This window comes from Melospiza melodia, chromosome 2 (assembly GCF_035770615.1).
Source record: "Melospiza melodia melodia isolate bMelMel2 chromosome 2, bMelMel2.pri, whole genome shotgun sequence".
In the NCBI taxonomy this organism is placed as follows: Eukaryota; Metazoa; Chordata; class Aves; order Passeriformes; family Passerellidae; genus Melospiza; species Melospiza melodia.
In genome coordinates, this window is record NC_086195.1 from 118,971,404 (window position 1) to 118,991,809 (window position 20,406).

Genomic DNA, 20,406 nt, shown 5'->3' on the forward strand with positions numbered 1-20,406 from the left:
CTCCGGGCGGCAGCGGCGGCTCCTGGCGCGCGGCCCGCCGGGCACGGCAGCACGGTGACGTCACGGCCGCGCTGCCCCCCCGGGCCGGGCCGGTACCGCTGCCTCTGGGCCCGGCGAGCCCGCCCGCCCCGCTGCGAGCCCCCCGCCCCGCCGCCGCTGATCTGGCGGGGGCAGACCCCGGGCAGAGGCTCGGAGCTGCCTGCGTTCGTGGGCAGGGGGTGCGCGACGATGTAAACCAGGGGGATGTGGAGAAATGCGCACAGGAATGTGGAAGGAGAGGAGAGTAGAGGCAGGGCGAAGGGATGCGGAAAGACAGAGGGATGCGAGAAGACGTGCAGAGGGATACGGTGTGCAGGACAGACGAGTCCCGCCGGGCCAGAGTTTCAGGTGTGCGAGCAGCGCTTCTTTCCAGCTCTCTCGCTTTCCCGTGGGGTTTCTAAAATTCACGTTGCCTCCCGTGAGCCTGGGATGTGGCGGCGGCAGGGCCAGGCGGGGGTCGAGGCTGCCATCGCAGCCCCACCGTGCCCTGGAGCTGCCCCTCCATCCCCCCTGCCCGGCCAGGGTGCGGGGCAGAGCCGGACAATCAGCCAGGCACTGTGTGGCTGCGCCCTGGGAAAGCCTGGCCTCTGCCGGGAGTCACGCACGCTGCCTGAAAACTGGGGGATCCCTAATCCCTCCTGCAGTAAATCCGGTAATCCACTTTTACTTCCAGGAAAAAAATCACTCTCTTCTAATGGCGCAGAGCAATGTCAGATTCTGACATTTATGATCCTCCTTTCTTAGCTATCATTCAGCATCTTCCAGGTCCTGGGAGGGCACGAGCAGAAGCCATCCTGCCGTTGCAGAGAAGGGCTGGAGGTCCCTCTGGAAGCAATACAGCTGGGCCATCACAGGGCCACTTCTCTTTGAGAGACCTCAGCCTCTCAAAGATGAAGTGCTGAGCTGAAAGTAATCTTCCTTGCTCAGCAAAGCATTTTGTAGCAGGTATCTCACTGCAGTTCTTACTGTTTCCAGATATATGTTGAAATAAATCAATCCATAATGGATTCCTGTGGCAACATCCGTCTAAGGAAATGAGCTATGGTATCTTGGCTTAATATAAATGGAAGTGGATATTTTTGTAATTTTTAGCAATTGGGCATGGTTCTTCACACATATTTTGGCATTTTCAGGAAATATGAGTTTAGAAAAGAGGCAAACTCCTGGAAATATTTCTCTTGTCGCATATTTCTTAGTTTGCCTACACTGCTTGAGGCAGCTGTCCTAGGAAGGCACAGGAACGCTGTGATGATTTTTTTAAGGTTTAATGGCAAGATATGTAATGTTACTGCAGTAGTGCCCATATTTTCACTTAGGCTGTTTCATTGGATCATTGTATCAATACTGAATGTGATGGAAGAGTGGATTCATCCTTGTGGGACTCACAAGACCTGCAAAATGAGTACACAGGAGGTGGAAGAACAGTTATCCATAGCAACCCTTGGAAACAAAGATAGAGGTGAAGACAAATACAGGCTAATTATAAATATCCATTTCTGATCTATATACAGCCTAGTAACATGTACAGAAAAAATTATTACAGGAAATAATTTATGCTTGCACAGTGGAAAAATGATACATATTTAACAGCCTTTGCATCTAATTATCAGGCAACTTTCTAAACACAGCTCAAACCTGGCCAGTTTTTATACTCAAAATCTCTCCCTGCTGTGGTTAAAGCAAGACAAAAGCAGGTACCAGAGATCTCAAGTTCATTTCCCTCCAGCCCACTCCAACCATGTCATTTTAATATCTTACTTATAAATCTAATATCCTACTTATAAATCTTATATATGCCTTTCCAAAATATTTGGATAGGTAATTCTAGCATACTTAATCTGCCTTATTCAGTAGTTCCTCTTGCACTTGCCATATAATAGGTATAGTGTTCCTATGGATTAGTCATGGACTAAAATAATGTGTGCAGCAGTGATAAATATTAAATTTGCAAATATCTTGAAAAACAGCCTGCATTCGCCCAATACCTGCATTATTAAGCTTACAAGCAATTTGGACCAAGACATAAAAGCACCTCAATGAAAACAGCTGTTGCCATTATATGAATGGAAATAAGATGACCTTTTTATAACTATTATATATATGGCACATATAAACTCATTAGGTCTGTCTAGTCCTCTGGGGCTTAGTTTCATTATGATAGCATCATTCCTCCTGCCCAAGCTGTGTCATCATGTGTTGCAAAATAACAGGCTTTGAGTTAGTTTGGCTTTGACCTTGCAATGCTCAGTATTACTGATGCCATATCAGCCTGATGTCCCATGGACACACAAATTGCAGAGGAGGAACCTCAGATTTATGTGGCATTTCCTCCAAAAAGCTCTGCTCCCCTCCATTAGCATGGGTATCTAGGGTCAGCCAAGAGGTAGCAGAAGTATTTTTCAGCCTTTTGTAAGTCTCCTGTCCAAAGGAAGGGATGAGTGATTGAGCTAAGCTGGAGTTCAAAGTGAGTGAGCAAAGTTGGTAGAGGTTACACCATTTTTTTTTTTTTGCAGGGTCAATGGACCTTTTCTGATTAAGATGTTTTTTTCTCCTGATTTGAAGGGGAAGAAAAATGCTTGTGCCTGATCTAAAGGAATTGATTGCTTCCTCTGTAATGCCTTGGATTCCTCTGTTATTGTGTTTGGTTTATGTACAAGAAAGATTTTTTTTTAAATTAAATCAGTTGTTGGGCTGTTTTATCAAGGCTAGAGGAAAATCAGATAGTTCTGTGTCGGACATAGAATGAAAATACAGTAACTGAGCCCAGAAGATAATCTGAAACTCCTTATAAAATAGCTGGGAGAGCAGGGTGGAAGTTTACCAACAGCTCAATCAGACCCTGAGGCAACAGCAGTAAATCTCCTTGGCAGAAGGACTATAAAGATTCACTGTGCCAGCAACTGAAGCAGTAAGAACTGAGATTGCAAACTAAACAGCAAGAAGACAGCAGCAATCCTACTTTTCTAGTTCTTGAGAAACAAAGACCAAAGTAAGGGCAGTTATATGAAGACTTGTGTAATGATCCACTGAACCTAGGCCAGAAAAAAACCCTTAAAATCCTTTACAGGCAGCCTTGATCAGTCACTAGGAGTGTAAAAAGTGGCTTTGGTATAAGTGGGACCTCACTGGTACAGGTGGTCCTGCTTTGGAAAGAAAGAGACCTTTGTTGAAGTCCAGCTCTTGATTTGCTATGGGCATCCATATGTATGGATGGGAGAATGTATGGAAGCCTGCTGAAAGGTATCAAAGATAGGTCCTGTCAGCTTTTTGGCTCTCTATTTCATTAACAAGGACTTCATTAAGTTTTTAGGCCCAGATTTGGGCTTTTAAAGTCCAGAGTGTTCTTTGTGAAATGAAATTCTAGTGCTGAGTTCTACTGCAGTGTTGACAATGGCCACAAGACTGACTCTTCTGCAGCTGGAACAAAAAATTAGGCTCAGCCTTGATGTCTGAATGTGACTGTCTGGGACTGCAATGAAATGCTGCCTTCTATCTGCAATACTGAGCTCACACAAGCTTCTGTGGTGCCTCTGTCCTGTGGGTTACAAGAGGAAGAGTAGCCCTTGGCATACACCAGCTCTCTTCAAGGACAGAACAACAGGCTGCAAATCAAAGGGTGATTTCATTTTTCAAAGGGTCCAAGGATGGTGCAAGGAAGCTTGTTAGTGATGTGTAAGTATGGTCTGAATGAGTAATGAAGGCTTGCTGCCCATGGAAAACAACTTCTCTGCTAAATGACAGTCGGCACACATAGTTCTGTGGGTTTGGAGGACTTCAGCATCCTGAAGAGGTGGTGCAAGACTGATTTTAAGTTATTGACTCAGGAAGTATGGCAAGACTACTGTAAACAGACCATTCCATTTCTGCATTCATTCCCTTTTCTGCAATGAAAACAGATCTCTTCAGAGATAACCTGTCCTTCATGCAGCAGGCAGAAGTGAGATAGCTAGTTCTGGTAAGTGTGCATGACCATGCTGCAGAGAATCCACACTAATTAGCATCATGTTTGCTCACATTTGCTCTGCAGAATGACTAGGGAACACAAAAGAAAGCAGAGATTTCCCAGTTAATCCTGTAGCAGATGTTATAGTTCACCTACATTAATTGCAAACTCTGATGAGGACATTCTTTTCTATGCTGATTTCCAAAAGATGATTACAAAATTTTCATGTGATGGGTATAGCATATGTAGATCCAGCTCCCTTTCCTCCTGTATTAGGAGTGTGGTAAAAGCCCAGAACAGTATTTTAGCATGAACCTTTAGAACAGGGCTTCCAAGGCATGGTCATCACAATCATCCTAAAGTCTACCCTCCCCTGGCTCTCTTACAATCTCTCACGTGAAGAATTGTCCTGTCTTTCCCATACCTTGACTCTTAAATAGACCTACTGATCTTCTGTTTGAGATAAAGGGAGTTCTGGCTTGTGATTCAGACTTGCAGTTGTCTGTATGTTATCTTAAGCTTTGACATGGTGATCTTATTTGCTTCATAAGCTGCATACCTAAATAAATCATAGTTGTTGGAGAATTTTGCTCAGAAATGGCTTATAGAGTTTTGTTCAGACATGCCATAATCATATACAGCTGATGGAAAAGTAAAAGGCAGCTGTGAGGAGCAAATTCTCAAAGCCTGTTTCTGTAAACAAAAAAGTTCTCAGGCACGTTTATGTAAACAGCAGAAGTTGTCAGGTTGCTTTTAATAACAAGTAAATATCTTGTCCTTGGCTGGTATGGGAAAGCAAAAGTTGACAAACATGGAGGCCTTGAGAACTTTCCTAACAGGGTGAGAAAATAAATCTTGGTTTCAATAACAAACCACAGGTATTGAAAACAAAAGGAGGGGTTAATGTGTAATCTGTGACCAATGATGAGCTCGGGTTTTGCAATATGTATGAGCTTAATTAACACTGTTATAAAAAGTGGCTGGTGGATCAATAAATCGGAGTTCGATGCTGAATCAAAGGATGGGTCGTCTCCCTTCGCTTCAACACACAGTAATCATTGCATTACCTATGGTCTCCCTGTGGTTACAGGAAGTCTCTTCCTGTTAAACTGACCAGCTGCTGAATTCCATGAGTGAAGACTACATTGTAGGGTATACCTTGGAGTTTTGAAGAATTAAAATTCTCTCAAGTGAGGAACATAGGAGACACTCCTATTAATCAAGTAAACTCACTCGTCAGACTTGCTGGGTAGTTCCAACAATGTATGCATGGATTTTCTACTACATTGTTCTTCAGCAAAACATCTTTCCTAGCAAAGACCTCAAGGAATATTGCAACCAGCTGGCTGTTCAGAGATCAATCTTTGTACCCTTGAGTGCATATTCCACTCTGAAGCTGGAATGTCGTGATAAATTTTATTTTTATGTGGATGCTTTTGAATGGGGTTTCACTGTTCAATATTGTTGGAAAACTGAAAATGCATTGCAATGTATCTGAACTGGATTTTTTCCTCCAAACCAAACAATAGGATATCATGAAAATGGCCCCTGTTTAACTGCTTTCCTCTTGAAGCTTCACTTTCAACTGACAATACATTTGCAAAGTGTGAAGCCATTGTGCTTCTGGGACCCAGTTATTTAGTTCCAGGCGCTTATGGTATGCCACCATAGCAATATGTTCTGTTTACTAAATGTGTGCCTTCCCAGCAGCAAAGCTACATCTGCAGCCTCACTCATCATTACCTCTGAGAGCACAAAGAAGCAGTCTGTCTGCTCTGGGAGAGCAATGCTGAGTTGCTGGGATTCCCAACTAATGGCCTAAACAAAGTTCTAGCTGAAGAAATCATGATAGGCTGATGCAAACTGTTTCTAGGGAGAGTCTACCAGACAGTGCATGATGGAAGAAGGCTTACTATGATCAGCTACTGCAGTAATTAATATTTGTTGTGGTTTAACCCCATCCAGCAATGAAGAACCACATAAGCCATGGTGGGAAAGAGAATCAAAAGAGTAAAAGTGAGAAAACTCATGGGTTGGACAATTTACCGGGACAGAAAAGGAAGACAATTAATATTGATGATGATCAGAATGATGATGATATCTAGAAGAGGTGTTGCAATTGCTCACCCCTCACTGATCAATACCCAGTCATGTCCTGTGCAGAGACCCTGGGCCAGCTCTCCCCAGCAGTTTATAAGCTGAGCATGTTGCCCTGTGGTATGGGATATCCCTTGGCCCAGTTTAGAACAGCTGTCCCAGCTGTATCCCCACATAACTTCTTGTGCCCCTCCAGCCTTCTTACTGACAGTGCATGGGAAGCTGAAAATTCCTTGATTTAGTATCAACACTACTTAGCAAGGACTAAAAAACTTGTGTGTTATCAACACTATTCTCATACTAAATTCAAAACTCAACACTTTACCAGCTACTTGAAAGATGATTAATTCTATCCCAGCAGAAACCAGGACAGTATTTAATATATAATTAAAATAGAGTTTAATATATAAAACATTTGGTTAAAGAGTTGTAATTAAAGCCAGCTGTTGTAGTTATTGACCTATGCTGGAAGGAAACCATTTGGCATGAGGTTAATCTCACTGTGCTCAGCAGATGTTCAGTGCTGTGCCACAATCATTGCACATGCTGATGTGCACCTTTTAATAAGACAAGGCTATATTAATTTGTATTAAATGTAGCATCAAGATCTCAGTCAAGGTCAGAATGGTATTGTCACCTTCTAGGGAAATTTATTTAACTTCTCTAAATCCTGTCAGCATCCATGCTGAAGAGTCATTTTTCGTAGTAGTTCACCTGTTATGTGAGAGGTCAATATTAATGCCTTGTTGTACATCATAGATCCTAACATAATTGGGGTTTTAACGATGACTAAAATGTTTGGGTTGAGTTTGGTCTGACTTCATGCAAAGCAGCTGACAGGACTGCTGACTACTTAGGTGAAATTGGAAGTCATGTTTCTTGTCCTTAGCAGATGAGGAACAAGGGACGTGGGACTACTGAATTACTGAGTTTCTTCTTATTTCAGCTCTTCTACTTATGTATTTGGGCTCTCTTTGACATACATCTGTCTTATGGACTCATTTGATAATGTTTTTTTCCCTCAAATACTTACTCCAAAGGGTTTGGTCCCTCTCACAGTTCTACTGATAGTTGTCACAGTGTTATATTTATCCAGGCTATATGGAGATTGTGATTACTGGCACCCTGGCAGCAGCTGACTTTTGCACAAAAGGTATTAGGTGCTAAACTGTCGGAATGAGCCTGGAAAACAGAAATCCTTGTGCTTAGCTGTCACTAACTTTGAAGTGCTGGGAAATGTTTACTGGCTATGTCAGATGTCCAGCAAATATTGCAGGAACCCTCAGGGAAGTCTTCCTATGTATAGACTGCAGAGAGATAAAGTGATCTTTGATGTACATCATACTGTCTCTAGTTTTACTGATTAAGAGTATTTTAATTATGATTTTAATGATGACCAGTGCTGAAATGAGATGTTGTGGTGGAGAGTCAAGGATGACCATAACAAACAATAATGTCTCAGGTTTAATGGTCTAATCTTAAATTCAATCAAATGATGAGGTTCCTTTGTCAAATAAATGTCATTTAAAAAAGGAAATAGAACAAAACAACACTTTTTAAAAGGTACCTGTGAACAAAAGAGTATTTTTAAATCTTTTCTTTCAGGACATCTTTCCTTCAAATTAGACTGCCTGCATAATAGCACTGTAAAAGGGAGATAAGATAATTGCTACTTCAGCAATAGAACAGCAGGAGTGCCTGAAGCTCCCTCCTGTCTGAGATTTAGACAGTAGCTGGAACAGAATAATTCTCTACCTTAATGTTTCTTTTGGACTCTGTTTGGCTGACTTCAGTTTTGCCAACCCCCAAAATTGATATTTGGGAGACTTCCCTCTTTGGGACCTTAAATAAATCATTGTTTGTCCGTTTGTTTTGTTTGTTTTGCCCCCTCCCCCTCCCGCCATTCCTTTTAACATCTTCTCTTATACCCAGGGACAATGACAGGTGCTGAAACATCTGCCATGTTACAGCAGGGAAGACTTTCAGCCATGGCTGTTAGAATTTCCTCAAAAAGCAAAAAACTATCAACTGATCTAAATGGAAAGAACAATAATAGCAGAATCAAATCCATAGCTTGCCTTGCTGCTGCAAGGTGGGCTACCACCACACAGTGGCTCGAGGAAATGATCCCCATGCTGAGGTGCTGAGAAAAGTGGATGGAAATGTTTTCTTCTAGCAAGTAAGGAAACAAACACTCTGCTATTTGCAGTAGTGCTTAAAGCAAATCCATGTGAACACTTGCTGATCTGAACTGTGAAATGAATGCATTACAGTTAGGCTCTGAGATTCAGAACTGAGCTCTTCTCAGTATTTAAGTTTGGGCAAGAGGACCTACCAACAGTGGTGTGCTGAGAAGAAAGTGGCACCTCAAGTGCCACCTGAGCATCTGGACTGTGAGCCTTCTTTTCCACTGGTTCACTAATGTTTGGGCATCTTTTTCCATGCACAGAGGATTGCAAGCAGGAGCATACAGGTTTTTGAGTACCCAGCAATTATTCCTTGGTGAATGTGACAGAAGGGAGCAAGGTCTAACCTGTGGGGATAAATAGCCTAACATGTCTGGCATGCAAGCCTCAGCACCCCTGGGCAACATGTTCTTCTTGGTCAGTCATGTGGGAACACATCAGTCTCTGTTGCTCCTTGGAGCAGGATAATCCTTTGTCTTGATGAGCTGTTGTCTTCTACCTGCCTTCTGAGGTTTTTCCCTCAGTTTCTAACTTTCACATCAGCACAGTTCTCTTGAGGCCTTGAGTTAATAATGAATATGAGTCAACACTTTCACTTCTTTTTTTTTTTTTTTTTTTTTTTTTTTGGTGTTTGTTTTGTTTTGGTTTATGTGTGCTTTTCTTATCCTGCCTGGTTTTTTCATTTCCTGACAACAATTTTCTTCAGTAAAGCTACATATCTTAATTCATTAATTGGATGCTGGGCTGTGGGCTACTGTTTATGATCTTTGTAGAGGACATGGCATTTTAGCACAGCTATTCTAGAACTGATAATGGATGCTTCATTAGGGATCTGGGGAATACATCTTCTGATGAGGGAAGATGGCCTGTCCCTGGGGAGCTGCTGAAAGATGAGCAGGGGAGGTAGGAAAGCAAGAAAATTACATGGGGAGCAAAGAGCTTAAAAGGCTCCCTTTGGGTGAGAGGCAGGCTTCACCAAAAGTGTGGCTGAGGCAATCTGTGGACTTTGAGAGCTGCAGGGAAAAGCCTTCTTCTTCTATTGTCTCCTTGTCCTGCTCCGGGGGGCTGGTTTGGCTCTGTGGCTCGCAGCAGTTACAGCTTTCTCCTGGGTCCTTTCTCAGCCTGGCAGGGGATACTTTGTCCCCTTCTCCCTCTGCCCTCTGCTTGCCACCTGCCCTGCTACACTGCAGCCAGCACCCAAACCAAAAGCAGCTCTAGCGTGGGAGGAGCATCCAAAAATGCAGAACACACTTATGGTGAGGGGGACGTAGAAAAGCAATCTGAGGACTGCTGGCTCAGTGTCTCTTCTTCCACACTGCAGAGGAAAAAGCAGCATTTCTCTGCATTCCAAAATAGCATGACAACATTTGAATGCCCAAATGCCACTGTGTGCATATGTGACAGGGGCTCTCCTTTGTCACAGGAAATTCCTCTATAAGGGCCAAGCTGGGCTAGTACCTGTCTGGCTCCCACAGAAAAAGCTGGGGAACCTGGGAGGACAGATGTGCACTCTGAAGAAATTGCAGATGTCATCTCCCCACCTTCTCTGTCCCCTCCTGGCCGTTGTCCAGCCTGTCAGACTTGTCTGGAAGTCGCTTGGGTGTAAATGTTGCAGTGCACGGCTGTTGTTAAGCTCCCGCTGTCCTTTGGGGTGGTGCTCGGTGGTGCTCCCTCCAACAGAGGGAGCCTCAGGTCTGTCTCCTGTCCCCACATGACAAGAACTACAATCTGCATCATTCATGCAAAACATAACAGCCAGGAAAACTGTAATTTTGGCTGCTGGTCTTCGCTTCTTATTCAAATTTTGACAGAGTTCCTCTTCTTATATGAGCTTTCAGAGCTCCCTCTCTGCTGTATTTTTAGTGGATTTTTTCCCTAGGATTTGTTTTCAAACTTCAAACTCTTCTTCTATTCTACTCCTTAAAATATTTTTGGTTGCCTGTGTTCCAATTACTAATGGTTTTGAAAGGGTGAAACCTTGTGTTTTCTATCTCCTTTCTAGTCAGACACTTAAATATTGCTGCAATAGAGTTCCTACAGTGAAATGTAGAGAAAATGGGAGATCAATATAGATTATTGAACTTTTATGCAACAGAAGTAATTATCTTTGACCCCATACCTATATGCTAGGATTAAATGAACAATGTCCTGACTGTGAAACTATTTTTCTTCCATTTAAGAAATACTTACAAAGCGAATCAGCAACTTAACAGTAGGCTGTGTATTTTTATAGTCTGTCTGAAAGTCTGGATAGTTCAGATGGCCCAAGTGGGTTAAACATAAATTATGTTTAAAATGGTGCTGCAGACAAGAAATGGCCAAATTTAGCCTTTCCATGAAATTGTAGTTTGAGCCTCTAGTGAAAGTGTTTGCTGATAAAGCAACATTGCTATATCATAAACCTATGAAGCACTGAACCCGTACAAGAAGGATGAAATCGGGAAGGAGACTGCTATGAGGCAGAGATCTTCCCTTCTTGGAGAAGTTGAAAGATGTCAGGTGCCTTAGGGGTGTAGATGGACAGGACTGTCATTTTCTTCAGCACCTGTGGGGTGGCTGGACTGTCCTGTACTGCTGTCAGGGCCTGTGAGCTATTTCACAGCAGTGTGTGCTCCCAGCCAGCTCCCTGACATGCCTGAACTGTTTGTATCTCCAAGATTGAGATCTGATTTGTCACCCTGCCTTTGCCAGTCACCCCTGTGCCCTGCTTGCCCTGCTCAGGGACTGAGCCCTGCTGGAGAAGGCACTGTGGCCACCCTCAGCTCCTGGCTTGCCTCCCCTGATAGAGCAGAATTTGGCCTCATGAGAAAAAATTGTTGCAGAGAATAAGCTGATCACTGTCACTAACAGGCTGGAAAAATTATTTTTTTAATTGAAGTTTTTGCCAAGTACAAAATTGGCACAACAAAATGTCACCCAGTCATGGCATACAAACAAAATTTTATGGTACTGAGCAACTTCATTTTTAAAGGTCATTGCATTCTGATTCTCATATCCTGCATAATAGGCAGTACCTTCTTTATTAACTTTTCTTAAAAATAATACAGGCAAACATGCAGTTTACATTTTGAAGTCTCAAATTCATTGAGAAGCTAAACAGGTATGAAATGACAGCATAGAAAATTCTAACACATGCACTTTTTAAGTAAATCATTGCTTCAGCAAGACGAACACATTTACTGGCTTCAGATTTAGCTGTTTCTGGATGCTGATCCATGCCTATGGTTCCAAGACATCTAAATTTACCATTAGTTTAGCTGGGTCTGTATTTAAATAGTTGATTGGAATTGGATGGCTCTCTACTTCCCCATTTCTGTGCTGCATCTAACATGCTTGTGAAGACTAGGATAAAACAATTGTTGTCATCATAAGTCTGCTCACTTTGAAAAAAGAAAGATTAGAGTTTTTGCCTGACATTGTTACTGTGAAAAACTGATTAGTGAAATAGCAGAGTAAATTCTGGATAATTCTTTCTCTTCTCAGCATCACTTGTTTTTGTTGCTCCTGTGCACGTTCCTCCCACAATGTGGAGCTCTGTCACAAGGGAAATGGGTTGGTAAATCCTAAACTTGCACTGAAGGGCAGCCCTATGCTGAATTCTTGGGCAGTAGGCCAACATTTTGGAGGGAAGGATGGTTCTTAAATAGGAAAGCATCAGTGCTATATTAAAAACCTTGTTGTAATGCCTTAAATAATTTTCTATACACTTGGGGAAGGAAATGTAGTGTTTAAGGTGAGCCATCTGCTGCAAACCATCAGCCAAATACTTTCAGCCCTCAGGGTTGCAGCCCTTGGTTCCCAGAGTCCTCTTCCCTTTCTTGCCCAGCATGAATCTGAATTTTTATAAATTATGGCTCACTCAGGGGCAAGATACTGGAAAGCTCAAATACACAGGCAGCTCTTGTGAAATAGGCAAAAAATAGGTTCTTGAATGCATACATGAAAGAAATACTTTACATTCCTTTCAGAGAGATAATTCACTTAATCCTTCAGAACAAAGGCAAGAGCTGCCCCCAAACCCTGGCAAATCTCATTTAAAGCCATTTCAGAATAGCTTCCTTACAGCAGCTGTACCTGTACAACATGGTTTGCTGTACCTGTATAGACTGATTACACCAGCTCGCAGGTTTCCTCCCATCCTCTATGGCAAGGGAGGGCTAAGGTCTCTGAAACATTTTTGATCATTGTTCAGGTCTTGATAATTTTAATCTTGTGCAATGTGACTATGAAAATGGAGAATGCCACTATGAGTATGAAGTAGTATCCCCATAGTGGAATTATTTTTAACTTGCCTGTGCTTCAGCATGGTAATGCTGCATGTTATGTACCTAAGAGAAAGTCATGCCAGTGGGCAGCAGGGAGAAAAGCTGCCTGCTTACCTCGTCCCCAGCTGCTGGGTTTTGATCACTCTGGTCCTTGTGGCAGCAAGGCAGAAGGGACTGGCTCCTGTTCTGGACCAGCAGAACAAACTGCCAGGCAGAGTGGGCAAAAAGGGAGTCAAGGCTGAAGGAAGTATGGAGAGGGGCAAGAAACTCTGGTTGAAATGGGGAGTCTGTCTCCACAGAAGGTTGTCCCATCACCATGCTTGGGAGTCACTTCCTATACACTTTTCCCTTGCATTTGCTTAAGAAAAATCCTGACTGTGAGGTACTTTTAGACTTCAGGGATATGGGAGAGACCTCACATCTCAAAGGACACCTTTTCAAGTCTTTTTAATGTGGTTCACCTGGCAGATCTGAGGCTGGGTGATCACACGAGATTCACATAGAAGCCATTTGGCATGTTTATTTCAGGAATGCTCAGCCACTGGAGTTGTAACTGGTGAAATTATAGTGTTGAAAACATCAGTGATGTTCAGGTGGGATAAAGCCTTAGATGTATCCATGAGAAGAGAAACATCTGGAGAAGAACAAAGGATTTACTTGTTCCTCTACTGAAAGAGCTTCAGGGGTTCACAGTGCTTGATGCCTCTGGGGCTTTTGCTCTGTTTCAAAGGATAGGCTGGGTAAGTTGTTGCTGTTAACTGGTAATTTTTGGTACCCTGTGTAAGTGCTCACTAATGTGCAAGATGTTTATGGTCTAGTCTGTGCTGAAAAAATAATGAGCTATGCACTCTTTCATACAATTGTTTCACTTTCTTGTAACTTTGAATGATGCACTTCAGCTCAAACTTCTCAGTCTCAACCCAAGGGAGACTGAGTTAAAAGTAGAGGTACTTATTTTTTGATACAGTTTCCTGTACTGAGGATTTAACTATAAGCAATATCACTTTTATGATATTTCTGCCTCAACAGAAACTTAACAGAAGACCTGTGTGGTTAACAAAGCTAAAGCTTAAAAAAGTGATGCATCAAATACTGAGACAGAATCAAATCTAGATTATTCCTTACAGTATTAACATATGTGTAAATATATGTGTAACCTGTTACTCCTAAAGACTAAGGGGAAAAGATCTAAAGAAAGGAAGTGTCAGCTGGGAATTTCCATTTGCCCAGGTTTCCTTCAGGCCCTTCCCTGAAGCCCAAAGCACACGCTAGCAGAAGGAGATTGGAGGCTGAAGACAGGCAGGGTTAGATGGCAGTTAATTATCCCCTTGCTGCTCAAGGACCCTTTGCTCTCTGTGGCATTCACATTCTCTGAAAACATCCCTTCACCCAGGATTTTCCTCCTGGGAAGTTGAGAAGCCTCAGAGAAAAAGGAAAACAATTCTTATCTCATTTGCTTCTTCTGTGTGGAATGTGTTTGGAGATTGCTTACCCAAAGGTGATTGTTTCATTGGATTCTGGTGTGAGTTGTTTTGACTCATTGACCAATTACAGCTAAGCTGTGTTGAGACTCCGGAAAGAATCACAAGTTTTCATTATTATCTTTTTAGCATTCAGTAAGTATCCTTTCTGTATTCTTTAGTATAGTTTAGTATATAGCATTCTTTAATATACTATAGTATTATAAAGTAATAAATTAGCCTTCTGAGAACATGCATCATTCCTGCCTTCATCAGGGCATTCCCTACAAATACAATAGCTGTCTGTAAATGTTGAAGCTGAATTCTTCTGGAGCACTCACCTGCCTTTGAGGAGCAGGATTTGCAGGAGGTTTGCTTTTAGCAAATGAGCGGATGGTGCTGAGGAGAAGGGATGTGCCTTTGTGAGGCTGGGTCTATCTACAGCAGAAGATAAAACCAGCATAGGCAGGTGAGTCCCTGGTAGCACAATGTGGGAGGACAAGGGTGCCCAGAAGGGCAGCCAGGTACAGCCCTTGCTGCTTCTTCTCATAGGTGAACACGTCTCTAATAGCCTCTTCCTCCCAAAATAAAACTTGAGGATAATTGCTAGTAACACACACAAGCATTCTTTCCCTGTTCCTCACAAATAGTCTTTCATCCCAAAATTCAGTTGATGTAACATTATTATATGAGTAAATGACATGAAAATGAGACCTATTTGAAGGAAAAAATGCTTTTTTCATTTGCATAATTCCTTTTCTCCCCTTTTTCTCCTCAAATTTCAAGTACAGACTGAAGCTGATTTTTTTTCCAACTTAGAGCAATTATCTCCTTTTTGGACTAGAAAAGAACCTGGTTATCTCTGAGAGGATGGAGGTAAAAAAATTAACTCATGCCACAATTTTAGTAAGACTGATGCTGGCAGAGGCACTGAATTACTTGTTTTCCTGGTCGTAGTGGTATCTTACATATAAGTCAATAATTACATTTCTTGGCTCAATCTTTCTGTGATGAAGCAAGAGCAATATCTGAGGCTGCTGAAAATGTGCTGCAGTACAACTGTAGCGTGAAGGAGGAGAAACTCAGCACAAGAGGTGCCCAGAGCAGCAGCTGGGCTGGGATTAATGCAGGCCATGTGCTAAATCTAGCATAAAATTTTAGGCTGAGGCTACTAGGATAATGTTCAATGTGAATTTTGCAATTACAAATGGCTGTACTTTTTCGATTAACTCTTAAAGGCTGTTGCAGGAACAGCTGCAGTTACAAGACTAGTGAAAGATGATGTCCTGGTTTAGGGATGAATTTGGGACGAAACTCCAAAAGGGGTCCCTCTAGAAGGCAGATTCAGATGGCCCCTAAAAACCCTTTTATTTAACAAGCAAAATAGTCACACAAAATATTCAAGCATAAAAAATGAATAATATTGAACAATGGAACCTCTTGCTGTTCTGAAGAGAGGGCAAATTCAGAAAGTCCTTTCCATGGGGTGTAGCTTGGCTCACTTAGTCTCTCTTCAGTCCCTCCTGCGCTGGAAAATGCTGCGTCCTGGGCCCTGGAGGGCCACAGGTGTGAGCTCCTGGTGCTTTTTTGGGGTTTCAGTCCAGAGCAGGTTTGAACAGCACCAAGAAAAAGAAAAACCACAGTCCAGGGAACTTCTCTGCCTCAGCTATCTAAAAATAAAACTAACTAAAAAGCAAAGGAGAGCTCTCTCCCACATGTCCGTACTGCAGACAACACAGGCTGTGAGAAGGAAAACTGTTATCTCCAATGTTTTTGAATACAACTGCCTCAGACATTCCACCACTTCTCCTTCTTCCCCCCTTCACTCTCAGATCTAGTTTTAAAGGTGCAAAACTTATTTCTGGGCTAAACAGACAAATGGGGATACAATTCAGCATCATAAAGTCACCCCGGGACAGATGAATGATAGCTAGATTTAAATTAAGAGAGAACTGAGCTCTCAAAACAGTCACAAACAAATATATATCTCTGAGAAGCATGATAGAGAAATAAAAGCAGGAGTCTAAGATATCATATGACTCAAATTCATTTCCTTAGAAAGACAGCTAGGATGGGCATTGATCCAGAAATGTAGCTTAAAGAGGCTGAAAGAAATATTAAGAAATAAACCAGTCTGAAGGATAATTGTGTGGATGTTTTGACAAAGTGGAAGGGATTGTGGAAAGATGATGGTTGAGAGAAATAGGCTGAGCTTCTTTATTTTAAAGAAAAATTTCAATGATTTTTCATTATGATTGAAACCAAAAAATCTAAGCCAAATTGGGCAATGAGTTTAGATATCTCTATTAGCCCTGTCTCTATCCAGTATGTAAGGTACTTTCCTGCTGTGCCATGGATGAGGGGCTGGTGCAGCAGCACCATTTCCATCCTCTCTGACACAAAGAAGAAGAAACTCTTCAGAGCTGTCCCACTATCTCCTGTGTAGCATACTTCACAAGCCAGTTATCCTTGTGTAAAAAGGCCATGTGTGTAGGAAAGGGAGGACATGCTCTGGAAGTCTCCTGCCTATAACTTTTGAAGACTTTGTGCCCAAACCATGTAGTGCCAACCTGTCAGTGGTGCCGGCCTAGGTGTATAATGGTTATCTGAATTGTCTTACAGGTTTCATAAGGTCAGCCCTTTGGGGCTGTAGACTTAAATTCCAGTCTGTCAATTCCATAGAACCTATGTGAGCAGTTCCATTCAATAGCTGTGTGTATCCCTCAGTGTGCCTCTGACCTCATGGTATCATTGAAATCTCTGTTCTTTTCTTCCAGAAGTCAAAAGATGTAGAATTATGATTCCTTCAGAATCACCTTTCCATGAATTTTATGGAATTAGCAGGTCTAAGCTGCAGGGAGATAGAATATAAAAAAAATAAAGGTAGTACAGAAAGTAATCTTACCCCTAAGGATTTGCAGCTGAGCCAATTATTAGAGAGTAAGAACAGGCCTGACTTTAACAGGCCACAGCTGTAGCTAATAAGAAGAAGAGTGCTATAAAAGAGTGGATTGGTTGGTTGGGAGGGGAAACTGGAGTCAATTGGCTGTTGTGAGGATAAGGAAGAGACAGTGCCTAAAGGAGCTACCTATGAGAAACATCAAGGAGGTATGAAGCTCTAGCAGTAAGGAGACAACAATATGGAACCTTTGTAATATAGTGACAACACTAAGTTAATTCTCACAAAGTTATTTGAGACAATCTCTGCATTGGTTATAGAAATACATCTGGAAACACTTTGGAAATTATAGGAAGAATGAGATGTTAATGTTTCTCTGGCCTTAGGATGTCTTATCTACCCTCTTTTGGATAACTAGGTGTGTTGGATTTACATTGATGCTTGGTAAATTACAGGGGAAAAAAACTACTGTAGCATTACTGAAGGTCTAATCAATTCAGTAAGAACTAGGAATGTTGCAGATTCATAAATTTATTGAAGCACCAGGCAAGCAAGTTCAGGATAGTGAGTGGTAAATGCACCAACTACAGTGTTCATATGTGTTGCCATAGAAAGATTAGTAAGCTCTAATCATGCTATAGATTATATAATCATGCTATATATTTATAAATGAATATTCCCAGCTGTGTTTCAATGCAGATGGAGGTGCAAAGCTCATGCAAAGGCTTTCCTCTGGGAGAAGAGGAGAGACGTGATCTGTTGACTGACCTTGAGCAGGCAAAGATGTTTTTCCCCTTCAACTCTTCCTACCTGAAGCTCCCCTTTTATATGATAATTTTTGGTCTGTCCCAGTAGGATAGAACAATCACATATTATTTGGTCATATGTGCGTTACACATCCCATGTTCTCTTTCACTTGCATCTCAAGAGGTAAGTTAATAGGTTAATGGAGCTTAATGAGGGTCTCAGGTACTTTTGGTCAAAACTTATAGTCGAAAAAAAGAGGTAGAATAAACACTTCAATCCTCTTCCTCCATGTACTGAGGCAGCAGTAGGGCCCTCTGACCTTTATCAGAGTGTCTTTGTGTGCATCTTTATCTTCTCAACAAACCAGATTTATGACAAGGCTTGTTTTCCCAACCAGCCTCACCAATTCTTCACCACCTTAAAGCAACCCTGCTGTTCTGACCATTTGCCACGCAGAAGGACAGCACAAGTGCCCTGCTCTCATGGGGCAGAGAACCCCACACTGTTGCATAATTGAGGTTTCATCAGATTTGACCCAAGAACAAAAAAGAGGCAATGAAGGGTCTGGGAGCTGAGAAAGAAGAGGAAGGGTAAGTGCATTGTCAGAAGAAGTTTGCTGTGAGTAGGATGGAGCACCTCAGTGAACAAGCATCTGAATGGGCAATCTTGACACGGCAGAGCTAAGAGGACTTCCAGAAATAGGCAATGTGACACAGAACAGGATCTCTGTATGATGTGCTCTATATAACATAAAGAAATAGGAGATGCTGCTCTGCTCATAATGTTTCATAAGCATGTTAAAAAGCCAATGATGTAGAAAAGGGCTTGTAAATTATTTGAGAGATAAAAGGAAATGTCTGAGACTGAACAACTTCAAGAACTTCCTTTACATCCCTATGGGAAATCAAACAGTGATTTGATCAAAACATGTAATCCCTTCCTTATGGTAAGGAGGCATTGATGTTCTTCAGTTCTGTGGGAAAACCAGCAAGAATAAGTAGTTAGTGGTTTTAAAAGATTTATTTCTTTGATTTTGTTTTGTGGAGGAGATGACCTGCTGGAGAGAACTCCCAAGGGAAGTAATGGAAGATCTGGTCCAACCGTGAGCTGCCCAGCAAAGGAAGGGAGAGAGCTGTGGCAGCAGGGCACGTAGGGGCAGTAACAAGGGGTGAGGGTAACCAGGCTCATCCAACAGCCCAGATCACTGTACAAGACTGAAATGATGAATTAAGTCTGAGGTCAAGCCTGGAAATCAAGACAGCAAGTCAGAGTCTGGGTCACTGGTAAACACTAGGCTTGGTAGAGCTGCCATGTAGCTTAGGCAGAGACCAAGGACAGGAGTGTCACCTTGAAAGCATCTCTAGAGAAAAGAATTGTCCCACCAATGAGGCTTCTTACAGTTCTGGTTCAAGGCTGGACAGCTGCACAGCCTGGGGCCCAAGCAGTCAAACCCCTGGGAAGTGGTTTGACAGGATATACTCAGCCCCTGATGTATATTTGATTCCAGATGGCTTCATATCTAGACTAGGTACATATTTTATGCCAATTGCTTTTGATCCTGAAAGCATAAAGTTTTACGATCAATGCTATGTTGAAGAAAATGAACTGATGATGTAATAATTCTGAAATTAAGGTTTACAGTTGTATGCATGATATAATCATAGAAGTTAGACTCATTTAAGATGTGGAAGGTAACAGTGTAAAACTGTGGGAATTGATCAGAAAATATTCAGTGAAGAGGAACCCTTGTGTCTTTCCAGTTTTTTCTTGTTCACCTCTGCAAATGGGTAGTACAATAATTACAGCCACAGTCTCCTTCTGATCCTTAGTTGCCTTGAAGTGTTTTAATGATGTAGTTTTAGAATCTGCAACATTAGACTTTTCTGCTTAGAACTTTTCTGGTTCTATGGTCTGTAGTTATTGCCATTTCTTGTTTCATGTTGTTCCTTCCCACTCCACTGTTTTCAGTAGCTTTGCTCTCATGAACTGGAGCACCTGAGTCACTTGATCTCAGCTCCCAGTGTTCTGGCCTGAAATGCTGGCAAGCATTTCTCCCTCCTGCCTGTCCTGCAGTGAAGGTCAGTGCCCCCAAGCCTCTCCCCCTGTGTGAATGAGCACTCAGACCCCAGAATGTGTCTCCCAGGCTGCTTTCAGGTGACATTTATTCAGCCTGCTGGCCGTGCTCCAGGCCATTGGGTCCTTGCTCTGAACACATTCACATGCAGCATGTGACACAGTCTCTGAGCCAGGGCTTGGGCCTATCCAGCCTCCCTTAAATTGTATAAACAGGCCTTGGACAGAGAGGCAAAAATGGCTATTCTTGAACTCCAGGAAATTTATGCTGTGACCCTTTCTTATAAAAAAAACCACAAGGTTAGCACTTCAGCTGCTCTTTTTTCATGGAGAGGTGGAAGGCCTCTTGTAAAGGCAGACACTGAATTATTAACCACTTACTAGGGGTTCTAGTCACCATACCTCTTACCTTCTTGATAATAAGGACTGTAATTCCTTGGTAATTATAGAAGGAATTTCTTTGTTTCATTCAGAGTATTCTAGAAATTAACAGGTGTTTTGCAATGTATATTTAGTCAGTGCAATTTTTTAAAAACTGATGCAGTGTAATTCCACCTCTAAATATGAGGGTAGAATACTGGCAATAAAAATCTGTTTATCTGTAAGGCATGCAGCCAGTGCTGCAGCTCCTAAAATGTTTCTTCTCTCCAGTAATGGTACGGTGGGTAAAAACCACCCTCTCCTGTCCTTGATCTCT